General features: G+C 34.1%; 1 long non-coding RNA gene across 3 annotated transcripts in view; it reads left to right on the forward strand.

The window, feature by feature from the left end:
* The first annotated feature begins 15,026 nt into the window (after window positions 1-15,026).
* Window positions 15,027-27,608, forward strand: part of LOC121479647 — a 112,648-nt gene continuing 100,066 nt past the window's right edge. For all 3 annotated transcript variants that reach the window (XR_005984788.1, XR_005984790.1, XR_005984789.1), the window contains exons 1-2: window positions 15,027-15,206; window positions 24,008-24,084. This is a non-coding gene — a long non-coding RNA (uncharacterized LOC121479647). The remainder of the gene's footprint in view (window positions 15,207-24,007; window positions 24,085-27,608) is intronic.

Here is a 27,608-nt window from a genome sequence, read left to right on the forward strand (position 1 = left end):
GAGTGGATATACAATATGATGTCTTCAGAAAACATAGAAATTTTACTTCTTGCTTTCCAATATTTATGCCTTTCTATCTTCTTTCCTGATTGTTCTAGCTATAACTTCCAATATCACATGGAATAATAGCTGTAAGAGTAGGTATCCTTGTCTTGTTCCTGATTTCAACATTTCATCAAGTATAATGATTGCTGTAGGTCTATCACATATAACTTATATTATGTTGACATACATTCTTTCTATATCCACTTTGTTGAGAGTTTTTAGCACAAAAGGATGTCAATATTTGACAAATGCTTTTCTGCATCTACTGAGATGATCACATAGTTTTTGTCTTTCCTTCTATTAACATGTTGTATCGTATTTATAGATTCATTTATGTTGAACTATCTTGTATTCCAGAGATAAATCCCCTTTAATCATGGTGGATGATCCCTTTAATGTACTGCTGAATTCAGTTTGCTAGTGTTCTATTGAGAATTTTTTTCTTTTATATTCATTGCGGGTATTGGTCTATAGCTTATCTTGTGTCTTTATCTGGGTTTTGTATCAGGGTAATGCTGGCTTCGTAAAATAAGTTTTGGAGTATTCCCTCTTCAACTTTTCCAAAGATTCGGAGGATTAATATTGACTCTTCCTTAATTATTTGGTGGAATCCACGTGTGAAGCTGTCTAGTCCTGGGCTTGTCTTTGTTAGTTTTTTGTTTTGTTTTGTTTTGTTTGTTTTTTAAAGATTTAAATAATTATTTTGAGAGAGAAAAAGAACAGTGGGGAGGGGTAGAGGGAGAGGGAGAATCTTAAGCAGGCTCCATGCTGAACACAGAGCCTGATGCAGGCCCTACCCAAGGACCCTGAGATCATGACCTGAACAAAAATCAAGTCAGTTTTTCAACTGACTGTGATATCCAGGCACCCATGTTAGGTTTTTATTTTTTTTATTTTTATTTTTTTTTAGGTTTTTAAAAATTATATACTCAATTTTCTTTCCAGGAATTTATCTGTTCAGATTTTTTTTTTCAGATTTTTTTTAGTATGTTATGCACTTCTAGGAATCTATCCACTTATGCTGTTTCGTCTAATTTTTTGGTGTATAATTTCTTTGTATTTTTGTGAAATTATGTAATATCTCCTTTTTCATTTATAATTTATTTAAGTCTTCCTTATTTTTTTCCCTTGTTAAGTCTAGGTAAAGGTTTGTCAATTTTGCTTGTCTTTTCAAAAATCCTATTCTTAATTTCACTGATCTTTTATACCTTTCCAATTTCTATTTCATTTATTTCTGCTTTGATATTTGTTATCTCTTTTCTTCTGCTAACTTTGGACTTAGTTGGTTCTTATTTTTCTAGTACCTTAGGGTATAAAGTTAGGTTGTTTAGTTGAGATCTTTCCTTTTTAAATGTATGCATTTATCACAATAAACTTCTCTAATCTCTTCTTTTGCTTCACTCCATACTTCTGATAAATTCTTTTCCCATTTTCCTTTTTCCAAGGTATTTAAATTTTTTTTCCTTTAGATTTCATCTTTGATCCATTGATTGTTCAGTGACATACTGTTTAATTTCCATACATTTGTGAATTTCCCAGTTTTCCTCTTGTTATTGATTTCTAGTTTCATACCATTGTGATAAGAAAAACATTTGGTATGATTTCAATCTTTCTAAGGTTTTAAGAATTATTTTATCACCTAAAATATGCCCTGTCCTGGAGGATGTTTCCTGTGTGTTTTAGAAGGTTGTCTATTCTGCTACTGTTAGATAGAATATTTTCTTGTATATCTATTAGATTCATTTAGTCTAAAGCATAGTTCAAGTTTAGTGTTATCTTACTGATTTTCTGTCTGAAAAATATATACATTGTTGAAAGTGACATAGTGAAGTCCCCTACTATTGTTTTATTGTCTAATACTCCCTTCAGAATGGTCAGTATTTACTTAATAAATGTAGGTGCTCTGATGTTGTATGAAGATATATTTACAATTGTTATATTCTTTTTTTTTCTTTTTAATTAACTAGGCTTCATGCCCAATATGGGGCTTGAACTCATGACCCAGATCAAGAGTTGTGTGCTCTACTGACTGAGCCAGCAGATATCCTAATTATTATATTCTTTTGATAAATTGATTCATTTTATCATTATACAATGGCCTTCTTTGCCACTTCTTATCATCTTTTACTTAATGTTTTGTATGATGTACATATATCTACACTTGCTTCCAATCCTTCATTTTTTTGTTTGTTTATTTTTAGTTTCAGGTGTACATATAATGATTCAACAATTCTTGAATTCCTTCTTTATATGAGTGAAATCATATCCCATCCACTTACTTTTAACCTTTGTATGTTCTTGAAGCTGAAGTGACCCTCCTTCTGGCAGTATATAGCTGGGTCTCTCCTTAGAAAACAAAGAAAATATATATATACACACATATATTCAGCCACACTCTGTTGATTGTAGAATTTCATCCATTTATATTTACAGTAATCATTAATAAGTAAGAACTTACTATTGATATCTTGCTAATTGTTTTCTGGCTATGTTGTAATTCTTTGCTTCTTTCTTCCTCTCTTGTCTTCTTCCTTGTTGAATTAATGATTTTCTTTAATGGTATACTTTTATTCTTTTTATCTTGTATGTATCTACAATAGGTGTTCGTTTTGTGGTTATCCTGAGGTTTATGTAAAATATCTTATAGACATAATAGTCTATTTCAAGCTACCAACAATTTAACTTGGATTGCACATGAAAATTCTACTCTTTACATTTCCCTTACACATTTTATTTCGAAGTCACCATTTTCCACATATTATACCTTTTTGTATTGTATATCCATTAACGAATTGTTGTAGCCATAGTTACATATACAGACATATATAGTTTTTATTATGTTTACCTTAAACTTTTATAGTAAAGTGGTTAACACATCATATTACAATATTAGAGTTTTATGAATATGACTATTACTTGATTTGGGGTATGATGTCTTGACAGCTCAGACCACTGGGTCTACAGCACTGATAATTCTGTGGTCCTTGCCAAGGACTGTGATGGTCCACAGCAGCTACAAGGGCTGTTGAAGTCCTCAGTAGCACCTCCAGATCTGTCACCTAGGGACTAGGACAGTCATCAGTGATGGCTGGAGGTGATAGTGGATGTACACTTGACTGTGGGGACTGTGGCTATGTCTCTGTAGTGGCAAGGGTCAGTTGAAAACACACATATATGAGTGAGAACCAAAACCAGCAGCAAGGACCAGGACACATGGGTACAACATGGGCACACTAGCAGGCCCTGGTTGTTGGTATGCAGCCCTGTGACTTCAAGATCTGACCATAGGTGTGTTCACAGCAGTGGAAGCCATTGATGAGAGTTATGCTGGCAGGATGCAGCTGCAAATGAGCCCAGAAGTGCATGCCAGAGACAGGAATCAGGGCCAGATTTAGTCAACAGGTAACTGTGGGGCTGCTAGCTGACAGCATGCACTCCATTCCCATGACTACAAGGTCTCATCACAGATGATGGCACAGCAGTGGAAAGATTTCGTAAATATGGTCCAAACTAAATAATGGATATATATCTATAAATTTAACTGAAATAAAACTGTTCATTGAAAAACTGAATTGGGGGAGGAAAAATGGGTAAAGAGGATTAATTGATGGTGATAGTGGTATTTAGACTTTTGATGGTGATCACTGTGCAGTGTATACAGATATCAAATTATAATGATGTATACCTGAAATCTACATAATATTATATACCAATCTTACTTCAATCAAAAGAAAAAGAAAAAAAAGAGTGAAAAGGAATGCATAGAATAAAAGAATATATTTCCAACACAAATAAACTGCCATAATAATGTTAGCATGCTCTAGAAAATATTAAGAACACTTATATCAACTTATTAAAAGCTCAATAGAAATATGGGTAGCGCAATGCCTGGGTGGCTCAGTGGTTGAGCGTCTGCCTTTGGTTCAGGTCATGATCCTCTGTTCCTAGAATCAAGTCCTGCATCAGGCTCCTCGTAGGAAACCTGCTTCTCCCTCTGCCTATGTCTCTGCCTCTGTGTGTGTGTGTGTGTGTTTCTCATGAATAAATAAATATAACCTTTAAAAATATATATATATGTGTGTATATACATATATATATACATATATATATATGGGCACATATATATACATAATATATATGGGTCGGGGCGCCTGGGTGGCTCAGTGGTTGAGCGCCTGCCTTCGGCCTCAGGGTGTGATCCCAGGATCCAGGATCCAGTCTGGTCTTGGGCTCCCTGTGGAGAGCCTGCTTCTCCCTCTGCCTGTGTTTCTGCCTCTCTCTCTCTCTCTCTCTGCATCTCTCATGAATAAATAAGTAAAACTTTTAAAAAATATATATGGTGAAATAATTTTATAAAAGCTTCACAAATGAGGCTAACAAAATGGCCAAATAATATATGAAAGGTTGCTTAACACTAAGTCTCATTACTAATCAGGAAAATACAAACTATTCTGATACACACACACTATTATAAACTGACAAAATTGGCAAAGTTTATAAAGTTTAACAATATCAAGCAATAATGTGAAGAAATTGGAAATTTTTTATATTCTGATAGTGTTAAATTTAATACTATTGTGACTTTTTATAACACTATTATCAGTTGATAGTAAAAGGCACACACCTCATGACTCAGTATTTCTACCATACTCAGTGGTATACACTAGATAAAATCTCTCTAGCTTGCATCTTGAAATGAATGTATATGAATATCCATAACAGCATTGTTTGTAAAGACCAAATTGGTTTGACATTATCAACTGAATGAATTAATTAACATATTTCAATGTATTCTTACAATGGAATACATATGGCATACACAATGCTTTAAACAAACTACAATATTTAACTCAAAGATTTTTATTTTATTAAAGATTTATTTATTTTAGATAGAGAGCATGAGCTGAAGGAGCAGCAGAAGGAGAGGGAGAAGAATCTCCAACAGTTTCCCCACTGAACATGGAGCCTGACGTTGGACTAAATTCTGGGAATATGGGATCATGACTTGAGCCGAAATCAAGGATCAGAGGCTTAACAGACTCAGCCACCCAGGTGGCCCTTAACTCAAAAACTTTTAGATAAACCTACAACTGAGATATGTAGAATAACCATGATGAAAAGCTGACACATTCTATATACGAATATAAAAAGTTAGTGTTTCTGATCGTACTTTAAAACCTTTATACTGGGATCCCTGGGTGGCGCAGTGGTTTAGCGCCTGCCTTTGGCCCAGGGCGCGATCCTGGAGACCCGGGATCAAATACCATATTGGGCTCCCGGTGCATGGAGCCTGCTTCTCCCTCTGCCTATGTCTCTGCCTATGTCTCTGCCTCTCTCTCTCTCTCTCTGTGTGACTATCATAAATAAATAAAAATTAAAAAAATTAAAAAAATAAAACCTTTATACTTAAAATAAACTCTATTGCATTACCAAAAATATATTTTAGCCTGATTCTTGAATTCTCATGTTTCTTACTAAAGAAATATTTATTGAAATATTCAAAGATATTATTTCTAAGTGTCCCTTTAACTATTCCCACAATTCTTTTACTGAGCATGTAAAACAGCCTATCAAAAAAGACAAATAACGATTCTTTCTGAAGCAAATGGGACTTTATGACATCATACTTTGAAGAGCCAACAAATCTGTAATCTTATCTAGTTTGACAGTTATAAAAGGCATTTCAAAAATTGATTGTATCTACTATGACTTTAAGAGGGTTAGCATATGACTAGGGAAACAAATCTTAAAACCTCTTCTCTAGGGAATGTACTCTAAAAGATTGTATTCTTAATTCACAAATACTGTCACCCTTTCCCTCAGATTTGATACAGATTATTATAAAACATTCCGTTTTATTTCATTCTAAAATGAAATATCTCATGTTATATGTATAGAGTTAGTTGTTCTCCATTATATGAAATAAATATTGCTTCTAATTTCTGAGGTTTCAATATCTTTGTGTTTCTATGGTGCTATACAAATTTAAACACTGCTGATTTTCATGTTTTTTCGTTATAAGTAATAATGTTCAGGTATAAAATTTGAATGAGAATTCAATTTTACTGGTATTTCTTGGTTAAGTGAATTGTCTACCATTTATGTAAAAAATATATTTACTTCAGCCATATATCCCTTTGTTTTGCTTAATTTGAACCTATTTATAATAGTCCAATCCTCAAAAATGCAATGTATATAATAAAAATACTTTTGAACCTGAAAATGATTTTTTTATTTACTATTCTCATTTCTGTTTTTAATAGTAGAAACACTGATCTTTTGCAAATGAGACCAGGCATTGGTGATGTCAGCATCCAATAAAAAGGAAAGATCACTTTCAAATTAGCTCAATAGATTTGTAACAGGACTAAAATCTTTTGATTATATTGCAGAAAAAAGTAGTTTTCTGGTATTGATTTATGGAATATTAACTTTTGGTAATTAACTTTTAATAATTTTTAAATAATTGTTTTGCTCTCCCAGTTTGTGACTTATATGTTTAGTATCTTAACAGTGGTCTTCACAAAGCAGAAGCATTGGCTTTAATAAAGTCAAATGTATTTATTATGTCTTTCATGGATCATGTTTTTGGTATTACATCTAAAATTCTATCATTAAATCTAAGGTCACAGATTTTCTCTTAAGTGTTTGCTTATAGAAATTTTGTTGCTTTTCATTTATATTAGGTCGATTTTGAGTTACCTATTGTTGGAAGTATATGAATTGTGTCTAAGTTCAATTTTTTAGCATATAGATGTCCAATCTCTCTAGCATCATTTGTTGAAAATAATATCCTTTTGCCATTGAACTGCGTTTGAATTTTTGTCAAGAAATACATTTGGAATATTTGTGTAGGTCTATTTTGAGCTGTGTCTTCTATTTCATTGATCTATGAACCTGTGCTTTCATGAATACCATGCTGTCTTGATTACTGTAGCTTTGAAATAAGTCTGAAAAATAAGCTAATGTGAGTGTCCCAACTTTGTTCCTCTTCATCAGTATTTTATTGGCTCTTCTAGGCCCTTTTGCCTGTCCATATAAATTTTAGAGCAGTGTTTCATTACCTCCTAATACCTCCTGGGATTTTGACTGAAATTCTGTTGAATATAGTTGAATATAGTTCAAGAATTCACATGCTAACTCTATTGTATTGTATAATCTATGAAAGTAAGATACCTCTTCATTTATTTAAGTCTTTGATTTATTTCATCAGTAGTATCTACCTACAAATCTTGTATATTTTGCTCTATTTAATCCTATGTATTTGGAGTGAGTTATTATGGATGATATTTTTAAAAATTCCAAATTCCAATTATTCATTTCTGATACAGAGGAGCCATTGACTTGTATAGATTGACCTTATATCTTGCCACTTTGCTATTCTTACTTGATTATTCCAGAAGTTTTTTGAAGATTCTTTGAGCTTTTCTACATAGACAATCATGTCATCTCTGAATAAAGACAGTTTAAGTTTATCCTTTTTGAGTGTTTTGGAAGGATCAGAAATTTTTTGCAAAACTTTTTCAAAATTGTCTCATTATTCTAGCTAAAGCTCCTATATGGTGTTGATAAAGAATTGTCTCTATCTTTCTCTATTTTAGTGAATTTTGATCATTTTATTTATTTATTTTAAAATTTTATTTATTTGAGCAAGAGCCAGTGAGCACATGTGCGGTCATGCAATGAGGGGATGGAGGGGTGAAGGGGGTGTGTGTGTGCCAGGCAAGGAACAAGCAGACCTTAAGCATGGAGCCCAACGCAGAGCTCCATACCAGGATACTGAGATCAGGACCTGAGCTGAAATAAGAGTCAGACGTTTAACTGACTGAGCCTGCTATGTGCCCAAATTTTGGTCATTTTTAAATTATTTATTTTCCCTTCCCACTTGGTATTTAATTCATTTTGCTTCTTTTGGGTTCTTAGGTTAAAAGCATAGATCATGGATTTTAGGTTTTGTTTTATTTTTTTTAAATAGATGCATTTAACGCAATATATTTTTCTTCCTTTTTTTTTTTTTTTTTTTTTAAGAAAGAGATAGAGCTGAGGGGAGAAACAGAGAGAAAGGGAGTGAGAGAATCTTAAGCAGGTTCTATGTCCAGCCCAGAGCACCTTCCAGGGCTCCACCTCACTACTCTGAGATTGTGACCTGAGTCAAAATCAAGAGTTGGATACTTAACCTACTGAGCAACCCAAGAACCCCTAATGCAATATATCTCTATCTAGGGACTATTTTAGCTGTATTTTAGCTTTGATACGTTGTATTTTCCTCTCTTCATTTAGTTCAAAATATATTCTAATTTTCTCTGTGAACTTTTTGCTTTAGTCCATTAATTATTTTAGAGTGATTTAAAAACTTTTTCAAATGTTTGATGATTCTTCAGGATATCTTTTTTTAAAAAATGATTTATAATTAATTATGTTATGGCCAAATAATACACTTTAAAGATTTCAATCTTTTTAAATTTATTAATAATTTTCAAAAATAAGTAAGTAAATTTATTAAGAATTTTCTTATGACCTAGAATATTATCTATCTTAGTAAATGAGTGATGTACACTTTTAAAAAGTATATATTCTATGGCACCTGAGTGGCACAGTCAATTAAGCATCTGACTCTTGGTTGTGATCTCAGGGTTGCAAGTTTGAGTCCACCTCAGGCTCCACGCTCAGTGGGGCATCTGCTTGAAATTCTCTTTCTCCCTCTCCCTTGGCCCCTTCCACTCGTGCTCTCTCTCTCTAAAAAAAATAAATAAATATAACTTTAAAAAACTAAAAAAAAAGGTATATATTTTGCTAGAACAGCAGAATGGTTAATGGTAAAGTTTCTTGAGGGTGGGTGCTTGGGTTTGCATCTGCACTTTACTGCTTTCTAAGAAATGAAATATTTAAAAAAATACTTAACCTCACTATAACTTAGTTTTCCTATTTGTGAGATGGAAATAAAATGAAGATACCTACCTCATAGTGTGGTTCTAAAGATTAAATTTTTTTCTCTCATATAAACATTTTAATCATTTTTTACATGTAATATATGTTAGCTGCCATTATTTGTATTATGATTATCATGACATTTTCCTTTGTCATTATCATTTGCAGCAGCAATAATTGTATCAAATAAGATTGAAAAACATTTTGAGAAGCAATAGCTAATATGTACACAGAAAGTGAGAAGTGTATAAAGTCATGAAAAGGGGAAGGAGTGACTGGAAAAGACATCAGGACATCATTTCAAAGTAAACTTTTTTTACCCTATACTTCACTTATAGCCTGTCTTTTCCACATAAATTCACATAGGACTTCACAAACTATATATACATTTGCTTATGATTCCCAAATTCAGAACTTTGAGCCAAACGTCTATGAACTCCAGCTGTCTTAAGCTACTGTTTGTTTGCTAAAAAGTATTACTTAGATCTCTCAAAGGCTCTTCAAGCTCCACATATCTATGCCTAAATTAATAATGTTTGCCCTGAAATTGTCCTCAACTGCTAAGTGTGTTTATCTTAATTACAAATCCATGACTAGAAAAATGACTGCTGGTTGGTTCTCATACCCTTTGGATCTGCTCTGAAGCAAACTTAAGGCAAGAATGCATTTATCATCTGACCTGTGTGTTCCCTGCCTCTAATGGAGGGCCATAATGGTGTTTTATGTTCCTCAGTATTGCTTAAGTTCCTAATATATCTATTAGCCCTTGGAAGATATATTGCAAGTCAAGAAACTGGATTGTGATTTTCTACTGTGGTAACTGACATTAGCATTCTGCTTACCAACTGTTTATTGTTTCTGATACTTAGTCAAATAATGATATCATTGGCTGCGCCATCTCCTTACACCTAATAACATAATGGTATATGCACCCTCCTCACATATTCCTGTGTGTTGATTGCCTCCTGCTGGCCATTCTAATCTTGCTGCTCATTATAGTAATTACACACACCTTGCTGTTGACAGTTATGTGCTGCAATCTGGCATGCTACTCTTGAATCCAATCATCTCCATTGATGGTATAATTCAAATTGCTATATCTGCCTGCAATAACCTCTTTTGAACCCCCATTCTTTTCTTCCCACAAAGTCATCCTAAGCACCTAACCTTCTATGCCCACATTAAATTCACTTCTTTGTCATAAAGTTCTCTCAGATCCCCAGACAAAAAGATCTCTCAGATCTCTCAGGTTGCTCTTATGTTTTTCTTATTTTTAGTTTGTACTAGATCATCATATCTTCTCAGGATCTATATTATATGCAGTGTGTTTTTCACTATAGTATAAGATCCTTTAGCACAGAAACTTTGTCCAATTTTCATTGTATTCCTTGAAGGGCTTTTCCTACAACCCTTCTCTTTTTTTTTTTTTTTTGGAATAGTTGAAGTCATCTGAATAAAATTATGCATGATTTGAGAAAATATTAAGTGTATAGTACAAAGATTCTGGGTGTTTATATATTTCAATAATTAATATTTGATTGATTTGTAAATACTAGAAATTGAGCAATAAGAACAATTCAGAGTTGTGATTCTTTATAGCTATGCAAGGCAGGTACTAAGGTATGTTCTATAAAAATGTATTTACTGTGCATGAGAATTTCATCCCTAAAGAATGGCAGATAAAATGGAAATTTATACATTTTAATGAAACAAATGATAGGTATTATACAAAAACCATTCTACATCTAGTAGATTATATTTTCCAGTGACTAATTTAAATAAAGTAACATGGATGAAGTACTTGTAATGATCTATTTACATATACATAGATATATAAATCTATCTATATCTTGAAATGATTAGAGAAAGAAACATATTAATAGTGATTGCTTTATGTTAGCAATGTGTGCTAGTTTATTTTATCTAAAGATCTCCAAGGCTTTACAAACATTAACATCTCCCTCTTATCCAGTGAGATAAGTATCATTATCCAAGTTTTATAGTGAAGTGATCGAGGCACAAAGAGATTAAGTGATTTCCTCAAGGTTACCGCCAGTTATGACAAAGAAAAGGATAGAAGTTAGATTTATGAATCTCAGTCTTATGCTTTAACTATCCTTGGGTGCTGTGTATTTGTCACCAAAGACATCCTGATAAAAAATACTGAGAACACAGTAAACAAAGACCATATAGGTGAAAACCAAATATTTGGATATTCGACATCAAATTGATTAAATAGGTAAAAGCATTAATTCCAAATGGAAAGCTAACTTTATTATAAAGAAGCTTATCCATAGTTTGTAATTAAATAAAGCTAGAAGAGATTGTGTTACATTATATGCCAGTCAATTTGTATATAAGAGTATAGGACTGTGCTTCAAGAAAAGTCTAAAAATATGTATGTTTCTATGTTTACATCATTTGAAGCTGAAATCTGCTGGAATGGTGTGAGTCTGGATCTTTGAAACATGATGTGCTTATACAATACCTACACTAATAACTTTGCAATCATGAGAACAACCAGTTGTTTGGTAAAAGTATAAATAAATGGATAACTCTCCACATATTTATTGAAGCCATTAGCTGGTTAACTTGGTTTTATAGAAAAATATACTGCAATTTCTACAACATTGTTTGCTTCTTCAATGCAATAACCATCAGCCCTGGTTATTTGTTCTTCCAGCAATGAACATAAGAGCTGGCATTATTTTTAAAGTAAGAAAATAGCTTATTTTCATGTAAGTAAAAAGGTAATTGACTAAATTCTAAAAAATTTTGTTATTGTCTATTATTCCTAAAATATTGTTATAATAAAAAATAGAAATAAATGCGTATTACCTAGATGCAGACCCAAACCACAAAAGCCAGATTACCAAAATATATGTGCATCAAAAGTATTTCTTCTAACTCTATAAAATGCTGCATATGTGCCACTTCATGTCCAAAGTTTAGTGCATTATTTTTGGATAGACATTTTTGTGTGTATTTTCTTTTTTGAGTTGTGCATGTCACAAATGTCAAGGGTTTTATAAATGGTGATGAATTTCTTTCTTTTAACCATTTTAAATCCAGTTCATCTTTCCTAGTGTGTGAATCTGTAAGATTCTACTAAATTAGTAAAATGTCTTGTTCTCCGCTATAATATATAAATCCTACAGTTTTAAAAGAAATAGCAATTATGCTCTGCATTTTAAAGTGCCAGTGTTGTATGATTTGTGCTAATCCAAAAATTTTACAACACAGAAAAATAAAAACATGTTCCATAGTAAGATTACCAAACACAAAATATGCTTAATAGGCTATATGCACAATAAAATTTTAAGTTGTCTAAGATATGTGAATAATACATGCAGACTAAACTTCCATCTGATATATTGACAAGCCAAGTTTGGTTTTAATATGCAAGAATCTGAGTGTGTGTGTGTTTCTCTGTGCACACATTCTTGCCATAGATATTTTCTAAAAGATAGAAAAAAGTTCGTATCTAGTCCCTGCATCTCGTCCCTTTGATTCCTCAAGATAGGCAATATAATATATTTGAAATTCACAAGTTCCAAGTTTTTGTGAGTCAATAATTCCTTCTATTGAAAAGTTTTTGACAAGTTGTTTTTAAATAAATTGTTAAACATTATTATTCAACTTGACAGAGAATAATACCTACATAGTGCAACCTCATTGGTGACCAGGGGTGAGTCTGATGATTTGATCAAGTAAGTGGAGATTCTCTTCATCCCTTGCCTAGAGAACACATATACTGATGGCTTCCTCTACTTATTCTATCAAACTCCTGCTCCACCTCAAGATAAGGTACAGATTCTACCTATTTTCTTAAACCTTCTTTGATTGCTTTAGAATATGCTCTCCACTAATACATACTGCATTGTTATCTATCTGTCTCTCCAATTGACTGTAAATTTCCTTACTTCAAGTATGGTATCCTTTTCACATTTATACAGGCATAACTTAATGACATCATGAGGTTGGTTCCAGATTATTGCAAAAAATGAATATCACCATAAAGCAAGGCAAATAACTTTTTGCTTCCCTGTGCATATAAGTTATGCTTACACTATACTGTAGTCTATTAAGGGTTCAGTATCATTATGTCTAAAAAAGAAGTATACATTTTAAGGAAAAATACTTTATTGCTAAAAAATACTAGCTATCATCTGGCCTTTCAGCAAGTCATAATCTTTTCGCTGGTGTTGGGTCTCACCTCTGTGTTGATGGCTACTGATCCGGGTGGTAGTTGCTGAAGGTGGGGTGTCTGTGGCAATTTCTTAAAATAAGACAACAATGAAGTTTGCCACATCAATAGATTCTTCCTTTCATGAGTGATTTCTCTATACATATGATGCCATTTGATAACATTTCATGCACAACAGAGCTCTCTCAAAGTTGGAGGCAGTTCTCTCAAACTCTGCTGCTGTTTTTTTTTTTTTTAAACTAAGTTTAGGGAATATTCTAAACCCTTTCAACAATCTTCACAGCATCTTTACCAGGAGTAGATTCCAACTCAAGAAACCACTTTGCTCATCCATAAGAACTCCTCATCTAATTAAGTTTTATCATGAGATTGCAGCCACTCAAATACAATAATGAAAATTTTGAAATATTCCCAAAATTACCAAAATGTGACACAGAGACTCAAGTGAACAAATGCTGTTGGAAAAATGGTGCCAAAAGATTTGCTTGACACAGGGTTGTAACAAATCTTCAATCTGAAAAAAAATGCAATATCTGAGATGCACAATAGAGCAGAACACAATAAAACAAAATATGCCTGTATAATCATTGCATACATATACATAAATGCTGCTACTACTAAGTGTTATTCTAATTTTGCAGAACTGAAAAATAAAGTCTTTTCCCATAGGGAGATAAAGATCTCAAAGAAAAGCAGAAAAGATGGACAAGAAAAAATAATTAAGCAGCAATATAATAAGCACAAGTAGATGTTATTATTTGAGACCATACCCTGAGGGAGTCAAAAGAAGTTTCTAGTGTATGTGACACTTAAATGCAGTGTTAAAGAATAATTAGGCAGTAACCAAAGTAAAGGATGAATGAAGGTGAATGGTCCAAGCAGATGGGACAGCATGAAAGACTACTTTGAGAGATGAGCTAGTAAAGGGAGATACAGAACTTAAATTTTGAGACTAGAATCAGAAAAGTTGAGACTAGAACAGAAGTCAGATACCAGAACCTGGAAAACATCTTAATCTGGGCAACCATGTATTTTCATTTATCAGGGTTTTCCAGTTGCGCAGGTACAACTAGAAATAGCATTCCCTCTTGCTCAGATGTGTCCCATTTTGGACAATAAATTCAAAGGACACTGTAATTTAAGACTAACTCCTGATATTGATTTATTAATTGATTGCAAATAATAAGGAGCCTTTAGATGTTATTTATAAATATTGATTGAGTATATAAACCATTTACAAAGACAAATCTGGCACCTGTGGCAGATGACATTCAAAGGAGTAAGTCTGAGGCCATAAAAACAAGTAAGGAACCCCTGAAACAATCTAAGTGAGAAACGATAAGGACCGGAATGGCAGTGACATAGACAGGGTTGTGGAGAAGAAATCATTTCAAGAGGTGTTTAGGAAGCAAAAGAACCATCAGTTTTGAATGGTGAAGAAAAACAAGGAGGAAACAACTAGATACTAAATATGATTCAGAAGAATAAAGGCAAATAAGTGAAGGCACAGAAATGAAGAAGACACTGGGATGTGTTCTTTGATGATGGAATAGCATAAAATAGATCATAACGTGTGTGGAAGGAATTGCAAGGTAACTTTAGTAGAGTTTCTTAGACACAAATATCAGGCAATGTTAATGTCAGTGCTATGAAGTGTATGCCTAAAGAGAAGCATGGAATAATCAGGAGCCTGTTTGGACCAGACACATGTAGGGCAATAGGGACAGGCTGCCAAGTTCTGCAATAATGTCCTGGTATGAGCTGCCCAGTGAGTCAGGTGTCAGAGCCAGCAAACTGGAGCTGGAATCTGGTGAACAATTCATTATTGAGGCTAAAGGTTGAAAACACGATGAATGAGCTGATGATACAATAAGTAATTGGACTAAAGCACAGGAGAAACAAAATCAAGGACTCCCTGCTGGGGCAAGGGACATTGAAGAGAGCATTTGTGAATAAAATGGATAAATATATGATTGAAAAGCTCCTCCTGACCACAGAAGAGTGACAAGAAAAGAAGCAGACAGAAGTAAGACAAAATAACTGAGTGCTTACTCACTAACGTTAAATTTTACCCAAAATTGGAGTGCCTCAGTTGCTTAGTTGGTTAAGTCTCTGATTCTTGACTTCAGCTCAGGTCAAGATCTCAGGGTCATGATCCCAGGGTCATGATCTAAGGGTCGTGAGATTGAACCCTGTGTCAGGCTTCCCACTCAGCAGAGAGTCTGCTGGAGATTCTCTCTCTCCCTCTGCCCTTTCCCCTGCTTGCTCTCTCTCTCTCTCTCTCTCTCTCTCTCTCTCTTTCACTCTCTCTCTAAAAGAAATAAATAATTTTTAAAAAATTACCCAAAAAAGTAAACTGTCAAATGCCAAACTTAACAGATTGGTTTGTAGATTCACAAGCAGTGGGACGCCTGGGTGGCTCAGTGGTTGGGTGCCTGCCTTCCGCTCAGGTCATGATCCCGGGATAGAGTCCCGCATTGGGCTCCCTGCGAGGAGCCTGCTTCTCCCTTTGCATATGTTTCTGCCTCTCTCTCTCTCTGTGTATCTCTCATGAATAAACAAATAAATAAAATAAACACACACACACACACACACACACACACACACAGAGACAAACAGCTACATCCAAAAGCAGTCTATGCAGAGGCAGAGGGTTTTGGTAGACCCATGGTCATTTATTTATTTATTTATTTTTTACATACAATGAGAGCTACAGAAAAATAAAATTTAAAAAATAAGATGACAAAATGACAAAATAAGTGTTGGTAGCTATGTGATAAGGTCTGTCTGCTACATAAGATATCCAGAATATTATTTTATTTTATGTAGTCATATGTAAAAAGTTAAGCAGTTCTACTTATTTTCACATGTGACTAAGTATTTTTATTGAAATAACTGATGCCAATAAAAATTTATCTTCTATAGGAATATTTTATCTTATAGATATCCTTCTGATTTTTTCCATCAACTACCCTCATCTATTTCAGAAACTTGGTATTTTGCTCCTCCTCCAAAAATCCACACTTTTAAGTGATATGTTCTATTGAGTTATAGTCACAGGCAATAGTCAACAGGAAGGAAATCAAGAGCTAAAAGCTATCATGACAGTAAAGTACAGGAAATCACTGAATAGTAGTAGCTGGAAATTTAAAATAAAAACAACTTTCAGAGTAGTATCCGGATGTTAGATTCAAGCTAATATGTTTAATATTAAATATCTGCTTCAATAAGATGTTTCATCACTATTTCTTTATTTATGCACTTTTTTAAAATGTTGTATATTTTATGTTATATCCAAATGACTGCTGGCCCAATGAAACCTACCCTTTTATTTACCAGATACTACATTAAAGTGACCAAGACAAAATGCAAAATGACCCTTTATGCCATACCTGGAGTAGGTCATTTATATAAGAAATAACTGTCTGTGGATCTAGGGTCAGGAAAGTTTATCCACAATGAATTGATGTATTAAGGAGCAATAAAGACAATAAATATTAACATAATCTATAAAAGTTCAATGTAATTAGTGTTTGCAAAAGTACTTACTTTAAAATTTGATTAATAAGATTTAAGCAAATTAATTTACTATACAAGTCTGAGTTTTTATAAGTAACAATATGTCGTTAAGACCCATTGTTAGTTTCACTGGGAAATTATCTTTTCATTGCATCTGTCCAGGATGAACACAATTCATTTTATTGTCTCCCATAACTCACTTCTTATGGCTTTATGGAAGTGTATGTAGTAGTTTCACCTCTGGCTCTACCCTGTGTTATACTACATCACAAACTCATTTAATGGTGATATTAATGATTTTAGAAATCACTACAAATGGTTGGCAGCATCGTCGTCGTTAATGTCTCAAGGGAACCATACAACTGAGTTTTATCAGCTTGAGGCTGAGGTATTTGATGAAGTAATAACAAACTAGCTCTGAATTGTCTTCCATTACCCTTTATCTCTCCTAGAGAGAATATAACTTATTCAAATTATAATGGCCTCTGTTATCAATGAGCTTTACTATTTATTTACCTGCATCCAGACATGCAAATGCACATGCATTCTGGTTTTTCAACCTACCTGTAATGAAATTTCTTCACTATCAGAATCATGCACAATCACAAATTACAAACTAGTTTCTGGTATAATTTGCTTAGCATAAAAACATCCTGCTCATTCTTTTAATATATACTATCTTGATTAAAGGAGTAAAATCCAATCATTAGAGTTGAAACACAGTATATGCTAAATAATTTTTAAAATAAGATCACTATTTCAATTAAGTAGTTTTGTCTTTCTTTTAAGCAACATATGAAGTTAAATTGTGCTGAGGCTAACTTAGGTTAAGCAGAGAATTGTTAAGGAGAGGACTTCCGCTCAGCACAGATATCTCGGTATCTACTTTTTGTTTTAGCTTAGTTATCTTTATTTATGGCAACAGTCCTCATATTTGTATAAGCTGGGTAATTTCAAAGAGTTTTCATACTCCATATCAGTTGCATCCCCTTAGCTGATCACAAAGTAGAGTAAAAAGGTATAATTCTGTGTAATTGACAGATAGAGGAGATCCAAAAAATTGCTTTGATGTCCTGAAAAGAGAATCAAGAGAAGTGTTCCCTGGGCCAGTCCTCTCTCCTCTCTGCTTTGTGTGCTTTTGACCTTGAGAATAATTCTGTCTTGCTTGCCTCTTTTAATATATGTTAATGAATGATGCAAAAAAAAAATCCTACAATGAAGTTAATGGTGATCTGTAAACTAAACCCTTTTTCCATCAATTCTTTCTTACAGCAAATATTAATTGACTAGCTTCATGTCACATACTGTTCTAGATATGGAGGATAATATAGACAAGAATTTCTATCTTCACTATATTCTGTTGAAGGTAATAAGTGTGTAAACGCTATGGAAAAAAATAGAAAATCATGTAAGGTGGAAGAAGACTGCTAGGGATTTCTTTTAGTGTTAAAAAGTATAGTGGAATAGGCTTCAATGACATAGTAACATACTAGAAAGAGATGAGGTAGTAAACCACATGATAAGAAAAAAAATGAGGCATTTGTAGCAATAACTTCCAATGGCTTACCACTTTTTATTTTGTAAAATGTTCTTGAAATATTATTAGATTCAGTCCTCCCAATAACCCTAAGAAGTAGGCAGGACAATTGTGACTATCATGTTATAAATGAGAAAATACATTTGAAGAAATTAAATGTCATAAACAACACCTGTATTAATTTTCCCCTACCAGACTATATTTTAACCCTTTAATTTAATAGCTCCACAGGCCAATGTGTTAGCATCATTTGGCTTTCTTTCAACCCAATGAAACTTCCTAAAATTAAAGTGTTAATATTATACTAGTCCATGACATCCACAAAGATAGAATCATGTCTGTTCTATTCACTAATGACTTCATTTCATTAAGCGCAGTAATGCCCAGCTACACTGGACTTCCTGATTCTCAAATACACCTGTTAGTAATTTTCTGCTTTCTCTGGCTAGAAGTAGTTAAATACTTCCCCCACATACTCCCTTTTTCTATCTTTCCATTGTAAAATCAGATATTTCTTTAGATTTGCTGTTTTCCAGGATGGGAGACACTTTCTTATCATTTGGGTCTTAATTCTGTTATCACATTCAGATTATTTATTGTCTACCTACTTCCAACTAGTGTGTGAACTGTCTGAGAGCAGAGCATTGGTATATTGATCACAGTGGTCTTTTAAATTCTCAGAACTTTACAAAACACATTGTAAGCACCTTGCATTTGTTACTCTAATGAATAGATAATGGCTATCAAGTCATCTTACAACCCCAAATATGTTCTAAGCATCAGTAATTATAGAAAGCATTTGGAAATAATAAAAATAGTATTCATTATATCAAGTTATTTACTTGGCATTAAATTATTTAAATACCATTACTATTATCTTTTCACAGATCAGAAAAGTGAAGCAGAGTGCCTCTACTAACCAGTAATTCTCAGAACCAAGAATTGGGTACATAGTCTTAATCACTCCATTCTATGAAATTTCTCTTTGACACTATCCCAAAAGATTATGAATATTTCCTTTGAATTATTATATTTTTGGTAATCTTTCCTTCCAAAGATTATGAATATTTCCAGTACACTGACAAGTCTAATGCCCTTTGCATTAGGGTTACATGAACATAGAAAATAATGTGAATAAACTCCCTTGGGTTAGACAGCATGAAGGTCATTGTTTTATTTAAAATACTTTGAACAGCTTATATTTTCCCCCCTAATTCTATTGCTTTCTGCTCTGACTGGTATGTAGTTAAATACTTACCCACACACTCTACCATTTTTCTATTCACTGCTAGAAGAAATGTAAGTAAAAGTGTAAATGTTTTGAAAAAGAATACCTTAATTCTACAATGTTTATATTAAATATACATTGGAAAGCTTAGATGTGTATCCGGAGGAAGGAGGAATTCCCATCAAAATATCAGTGGAAGCAAAAACTAAGAAGACTAGAAAAATTTCTAAGGTATACATTTGCCTATGTTTTAAAATTATTAAGTAGAAACTCTCATTTCATCATCACAATTATTTGTTATCAGAGAAATTGGATATTATGGTGAAGGAAAAGATTTATGCAAGACTTAGACACATACTATAAAGGGTGAGACTTTCTTCTTTGCCTTAAGGTGAAAGAAAAAACATAAGTTCAAGAAAGCCACATGAGGATATATGCAATGACATGAAGCTCTGAACCCTGCACCCCACTATACAGTGTTTGGGAAATAGCAAAGTGAGTAATGATCCTTCAGTGATCTATATTAGTTACTCAAAGTGTTTTTTTGCCAGAGCCCATAAGTAGGATCTTAAATGTCACACGAAACAAGATTTTGATAGGAGATACATTTTTTTAAATGTGTGATGAAAGTTAATCAAGTGTTATTTCTGAAAAACTTCTTGGAACTTTTAGTATACTAATATGACTTGCAAGTATTCAAAAGTCAGTTTTGGGTTGCAGGGTTTCCGAAATTAACTTGAATTCAAAATCACATTTTCATAAAAAGGAATGATGTGCCTTAGACTTTACTTGGGATTGCCAATTTTTCTGATTAGTAATGATAGGAAAAGCAAATTAGCTTATGTCATTCACCAGATGATAATGTAAAAAGAGTAACTAGTGTGGTTGCAATGGGTAGAAGATAAATGGAGAGCACTTACTTGACAGGATTTTGATATAATTATATCGGCAGTTCTTACAGATAAGATTCTCTATATTCAAATACAGTTTCAATTAAATTGTGATCATCTTAGAAAAAAAACACCTTAGGGTAGATTAAGCTGTAGCTGAAGATTTTATGATTGTTTCTAATTATGTGTTTAAAAGGGATCTAATGGGTGCCTGGGTGGCTCAGTGGTTAAGCTTCTGCTTTGGCTCAGGTCATGATCCAGGGGTCCTGGGATCAAGCCCTGTGTCCAGCCTGCCTTTCCCATTCCCTCTGTCCCTTTTCCCTACTTGTGCACACTCTCTCTCTCTCTCAAATATATGCCATCAAATAAATAAATATAATTTTAAGATAAACAAATGAGGGGTCTTATTGTACATAGATAGGTGTATTTCTTTCAATCCTGTTTTGGACTAATAGTTGTTTATAGGTATCACTAAATTTAAAAGATTTGTAAAAAAAAAAAAAAGGTCATTATTGACTGCAAAAAGGCTAGGTAGTCCTTTTTGCAGTCAATAGCTGAGATTTCACCTATAGGAATTTAGTCTTTTAGAGCCGTTATTATTCTAAGAATATATACCATTTTATCAAGTATTAGATTTTTCCAAGTGTAGATATGGATCTCTGGAAAGAAAAAGCATCTCATCAGTCCACCTGAAGGAATTTGCAAATCTATGATGCTGAGATGAAGAACATTAACTTTAAAGTCATATATTTGCAAACATTTTTCTTTTAGAGAGGGAGAAAGAGAGAGAGACAGGCAGAGAGAAGGTGGAGAGGGGCAGAGGGCAGAGGGAGAGGGAAAAAGAGAATCCCAAGCAGGGTCCCTGCCCAACATGGAGCCCCACTCAAGGCTCGATCCTACAACCCTGAGATCATGACCTGAACCAAAATCAAGAGTTGGAGACTTAAACAACTGAACCACTCTAGTGCTCCTGCAAGCAAAAATAAATAAATAACCCACAAAGAAAGACTGTTTAGAACAATATTCCCCTTTTGTAGAGAAGAAAATCACAAGGTTTTTTGTTATAATAGGTTTTAAGACATAGTAAGTAGGCAGAGGGTTTGCCATTCCTGGTAGTTGAAATTAGGCCACGAAGGCTTAATTAGTCTTGTCTTTGAGTAGTCTCAGATTTATTCTCTTGCTCTACTCTACTCTAGTCCAGATACAGTATACTGGCATTCTCTCTTTCTGTCCTATTCTTCGAACATATAATTTTTAAAGCCTTCAGAAATTCTTATGTTTTGTTCATTTTACCACTGAATCATTTATGAAAACATCAGTCAGGGTCCAGTTGTAGCTAACAGAAACTGCTCTGGCTATTTCATGCAAAAAGTTACCTAAAAGGAATTCAACGCTAACAAATCAGTATTTGGGCATCCTTGAGTAATTCCAGAATCACATCATAAAAATGACCACTAACCTGCCCAAGACAAAATCAGAAAACTGAAGAACACAGTTCCCCTATGTTGTGACTTCAGAATGTGACATCACAGAATGTGAGCTGGAGTCTGGAGATCAGAGATCAACCACTGCACCTGTTGGTTTGCGGAACGTTACCACCTGCTGTTATCCAGGCCTGAAGAGACTCTGCCAGAATGGCTGGCTCCAGGCTCTGCTACACCAACCTATTAATGGTAGGGCTCCTCTCTCCACTTAGATTAGCTCTAAAGTCAAGACTTACCTGAGTGCACATGATCAGTAGAACCTAAATGACATCCAGAACTCTTGCTACAAGGTAGTCCTGGGAATGCAGTCATTAGCTTTTTGCCTCTGATATACTTAAGGAAGACCACAAGGCAGTGGAACATGTGCTGAGCTAGATTATTTACCTTTCATGAGGCACATATCTTGCAGTATTCAAACAGGGCTTCCTGACTATGAGGATGTGATTATCACAGCAACAGCAATAAATCTCCAAAATAAAGTTGATGTAGAGGCTATTCTTTTTTTTAATATTACACTGTATTTAAGTGTCAGGGCTATTATCTAACAGCAAATAAAGAGAGGATAGAGAACCGATACCATGGTGACTGAATCCTATGCAAGAGGTAATAGACATTGCTTACAATATCTTACTATCCTGAAGTTATTTTTGCATGAAATATTGTTTGAAATAAGAGATTGGCTCAGACTTACCTTTCTTTTGGTTCTCTTTAAAATGTGTGTATGTGTGTTCTGCTAGCAGAGGAATTTTTCACTAAATTAACACTTTTTGTAACAGAATTTGATATGCACATTCCAGATGTTTAGAGAGACAAGAAAATAGCAAACATTCTTTATTTTTTTCTCTATTTAATTAAACTTTTTCCTTACGCAAGTTAAAAGTATTATATTGCAAACACTACATATTTTTTAAACCTTGCCTCTATAACACTTTATAATAGTAATGTCATATATGAATTCTCTGAAAGATGTTCCATTTTTAATATATAAAAACCAGAGATCAGAATTTTTAAAAAATATATCTTTCTTTGAACTTCCAGGTAGCTGAGCAAAGTGTCAATCTGCTTTTGAACTCTAAGGAATGGCAGTCATATTACAGATTTTGTTTTGGGTTTTTTTGTAATTTATGCATGATAAAAATAACTCCAGTTAAAAGCAATAGCTCAAAAAGCCTTTGTAGTCCAGCATGATACAATATAGGGAAAAGTAAGTTAGCCATTGAGGCAGTCATCATGTGTCAGCAATAAGGTGTCAGATACATCCTTATATTCTCCATTCATTAAAACTAAAAGAAAACTCCTTCGTGTGCTAATACAAAACGTTTTAGGACATTTCCTTGTCAAGCTGACCTTAATCCATGTAAGCCTTTTTAGTAGGTGATAATACTATTTGATAGATGACCTCACTTAAAATTGAATTCCACCTAGAAAAAGTAGGAAAAGATGCCATCTTAGCCCAAAACTACAGGTGTATAACCTTTGTTAAAGCAAAATTGGAGACAATAATGTAACAAACTTAAAAAAAAAAAGTGGAGGTGTAATAGAATCTAAATGTGTAAAGATTCTCAATTATTAAATAAATATGCCTCTGCATGTCTCACAATTGTGTCTTTCCATCTATCCCTCGTCCTCTCCAGCTCTGACTTCAGTGATCACACAGCCCATCAGCACGAGATACCACAGCTGAGGAGCTCTAGCCAGTCATGCTCATGGTTTACAGTGCTCTTGCTCCCACCTCTGCTCATTTCTGCACTATCCACCCTGAGAAACTTTGGGGTCTGTGTGTGTGTGTGTCTGTGTGTGTTATGGGAGAGTCAGAAAGCTGTAGACATAACAGAACACTCTTTCTTCCCAATATCATGGTAATTTTTCTCAATTGCTCCCTACAACTATCAGAAAATAGCAGCAACCCCACAGGAAGAAATGATACAAGCCTGGTCGCAATGCAGGCTTCCTAGCTCTGTGGCCTGGGGCCAATCACAGCAGTTGGAAGTATCAGATGGGCTGTTTATCCTTAAATAAAGAAACTCGACCTTCAAAGCTTTCGTTAAGAATTTCATAATTGCGTATAACATATGTAAAAATGGCCAGCCTCAAGGTCTGCAGAACATAGATTCTCTATACACCTTAGCCCTCTCAACTCTCACAGAACTGTGTTTGCTCTCCCCCCAGTGGCAGACACCCGCATTTATCTTCGCATAAATTACTCCTATCAAGCACTTGCAACAATCCGCTCAGAAGGTCAAAAGGTAAGACAATATTATGTCCAAACTAAGTACTTTGGAAAACAAAACCAGGCCTTATAGAAACAAAAAGAATACAATTACTAAATGGAATACTTCCCTCCGAAAAGAGTATTAAAATGAGAAAATAAGCGGCATAATTACAGAGAAGGAAGAAAGGCAGAACACATGCTACTTGGCCAGCCTGGATATAATTTTTGGTTCCACTTGTCAAAATTACAACTTAAGCAGCACTATGTTGTTCATGCTTAATTTACTTCTGAGCTGTTTAAAAGGACCAACTCTTAGTATGTTTGTTTTGTGGAGGCACATCTGTTGACACTGCCTCCGTCTTATAGTAAACTACAGAAGTTGATGATTGCACAGTCAATCCCCTGCGTAGAAATAAGACTGCCAAAAAAGAAAAAAAAGAAAAAGAAAGAAAGAAAGAAAAGAAAAGAAAAAGAAAAAAGAAATAAGACTGCGTGCAAAGAAACATTTGTTTCCATATTGCAAAAATCTGTTATTTCAAATGTTGCAAACCGTGTTGTTTTCTTTTATAGCCAGATTTACTTCTTTTAATGGACTTTTCTGGTCAAATGTTAAGGGTTAGACACAAGGTGATTTCTTTGTTCTTACTGCACATCAAGTTAACAGTGTGCTATCTAGATCTCCATTCACGTATGCTCTTATTTTTATTTTTACAAACGCCCTAAAAACAAAATTCAAAGTTTTTCTAGTGAGTGCAAATGATTAAACTTTCTATTTACTTGTAACTTCAGAGTTGCATTCTATTCCGAAGACTACATTTTTATCTGATAATTTTTGAGAGATGAGCAGACTTTTCTAACACCTTTCATTTCTATATCCGAGTATCTCTCAAACACTGTGAAAAACTCAGATTGACTAATTGATTTAATGTTTATTATAAAAGTTTCCCGAAGAAAAAAATTTCTAACAGAGAGCTCATGTTGAAATTACAGAATTAGCTATTTAGTGGTGACTTTATTCCCATTTTCCTCTTTTTTAACTCGGCTTATCTTCATTTGTTGTCTTTTACAGATAAGAAACATTCAGGTCAGCAACATCAATAGGTTTTATAACCAAAAACACCCCAGATGTTATCATCATCTATTCTGTCAGTTTAATTAGAAATATTGAAATGTGCTCTATCTTTGTTGAACTCCAGACTGTGGAAAATAGCTTGTTTTCCAAATTCTTATGCAGCTACTACTTTGAAAAATGAGTCATTTTTCAAATTTTAATGGGACCAGAGAAGAAGTAAAATTTGGGTATTTTTATTTTCAGATAACCTAGGAATTTTTTTTAGTAAGAACTGATGATATTTAACACTGATTTTAATCTTATGGATTGTGGTACTCTATGAGAGGCAGAAGCCCCATTTTTTTTTTTTTTTTTTTTTGCCAGCTGAATAGGATAATAAGCTCTTAGTACGTTACAAAATTAATTAAATTACTGAAAAATTATAGGTGTTTCATTTAAGGACCAAAATTATTTTTTTAAAGATTTTGTTTATTTATTCATGAGAGACACAGAGAGAGAGAGGCAGAGACACAGGCAGAGGGAGAAGTAGGCTCCATGCAGAGAGCCTGACATGGGACTCAATCCTGGGTCTCCAGGATCACGTCCTGGGCTGAAGGTGGCACTAAACAAACCACTTGAGCCACCCAGGCTGCCCCAGGACCAAAATTATTATTTCAAGACCAAACGGTTTATTTTCTTTCATAACTAATACTTCAGGGCAGTGATCTGTTTATAGTTCTTCAGGAACCCAAGCTAATGCCTTCTTTTCCTCTTCAGTAAGGGACATCCAAGATCTTTGGGGCATCATTTCAGTCAATCAGAAAGGGAAAAGCATGTCAGACCTACACGTGGTCCAGCATTTAAGCAATGGCTCATTTCTATGGCCACAACTACCTGTAGAAAAGAAACTGGGAGATACAAACTAGTTATATGCTGTGTCTCTCTAGATTTCTAGATAGAAATATATCTATATATATCTATGTACAATACTTCCCATATCTGGAATATACTGACTCTCCCTTTTTTTTTTTTAAGATTCTATCTAATTATTCATGAGAGATACAGAAAGAGAGGCAGAGACATAGGCAGGAGAAGCAAACTCCCTGCAGGGAGTCTGATGCAGGACTCGATCCCATGACTCCGTGATCATGACCTGAGCCAAAGGCAGATGCTTAACCACTGAGCCACCCAGGCATCCCTGACTCTCCTCTTTAAGGAGAAAACCTGAAGTCCTATGTAGCTCAAGTTCAAAATCACTTGGTGATGTGTGGGTTTCTCCATCATGTTCAGAAGCAAATCCTATGGCCAGTACCTTGAAAAGACAAGTTATGTCTTTTATTTCAGCATGGAGTTATTGGGGCTCTGAACATTGAGATCACTGGAGAAAGTCACTTGATTAGAACTGAGTTCACTCTCTGGTAGAAATTTGTGGAGTCCCCAGCTCTTCTCATGGGCTCTTTGTCATCTTTTCTCTTCTTAGACACAGCTGAACAAAATGTCACTCAAATTTTGCAGCCTCATTCTAACTTATAGAAATTGGGTAACCTGAATAGGTTTTAAGACTTGAAAAATCTAAAAATCTTTTTTTTTTTAAACTCAGTGGTGATTTCCTTGACATGGCTAGTGGGTTTTTTTTCTTAAAATTAATTATACTTTCATTCCATTTGTGTCCATAACTTTCATGTGCACAAATCACACACACACACACACACACACACACACACACACACAAAATATATATATATTTCCAGATAGTCTCCAATCCTTACTGTTTGGATTTCTCTTCAGTGTACCTGTTCAAATTAATGGCAGCTACTCAGCAACACAGAGTGTGTCTAAAGAATAGGCTTAGATGGGAAGGCACACTTTTCTATTGATGAACTGATGATACATAAATGATTTCTTCATTTAACTTATAATTCTCGGCTATATTTTGAATTAGTGAAGTTGCAAAATGGACAATAACTTAAGTACTATACAAAAATTTCAGTTCAAGGGAGTCTGGGTGGCTCAGTCAGTTAAGCATCTGCCTTGCTGAGGTCATGATCTCTGGGTCATGGAATGTAGCCCCACATTGGGCTTCCTACTCAGCAGGGAGTTTGCTGTTCTCTTCCTCTCCCTTTACACCTTCCCTCTGCTCGTTCTCTCTCTCCCTCTCTCTCTCAAATATATAAATAAAAATTTTTTTTAAATGTTCAGTTCAAATAAGCTAAGAATCATGCACACACATACATATGCAGAATAATTGTTTCATAGGTATTTAATTATATGCATTTACACAATGATTGTAGAACATTTATTTAATATTATCTCTAATTGAAGTTATATCTTGTCAGTGGCCATATATATTTCACTGTATGTACCAGTGTGCACATGTGTAAGTCTAGCTGAAGCTGGAGACCAGTACATCTCATTTCAAATATTCTCTAACTTTCTGTTGTTGTCTTAAATTGGAAAACAAGTTATTTAGTGGAATGAAGTCACTGAATCTACAAAAGTGATAAAGA

Source organism: Vulpes lagopus, chromosome 21, assembly GCF_018345385.1.
Source record: "Vulpes lagopus strain Blue_001 chromosome 21, ASM1834538v1, whole genome shotgun sequence".
Lineage (NCBI taxonomy): Eukaryota > Metazoa > Chordata > Mammalia > Carnivora > Canidae > Vulpes > Vulpes lagopus.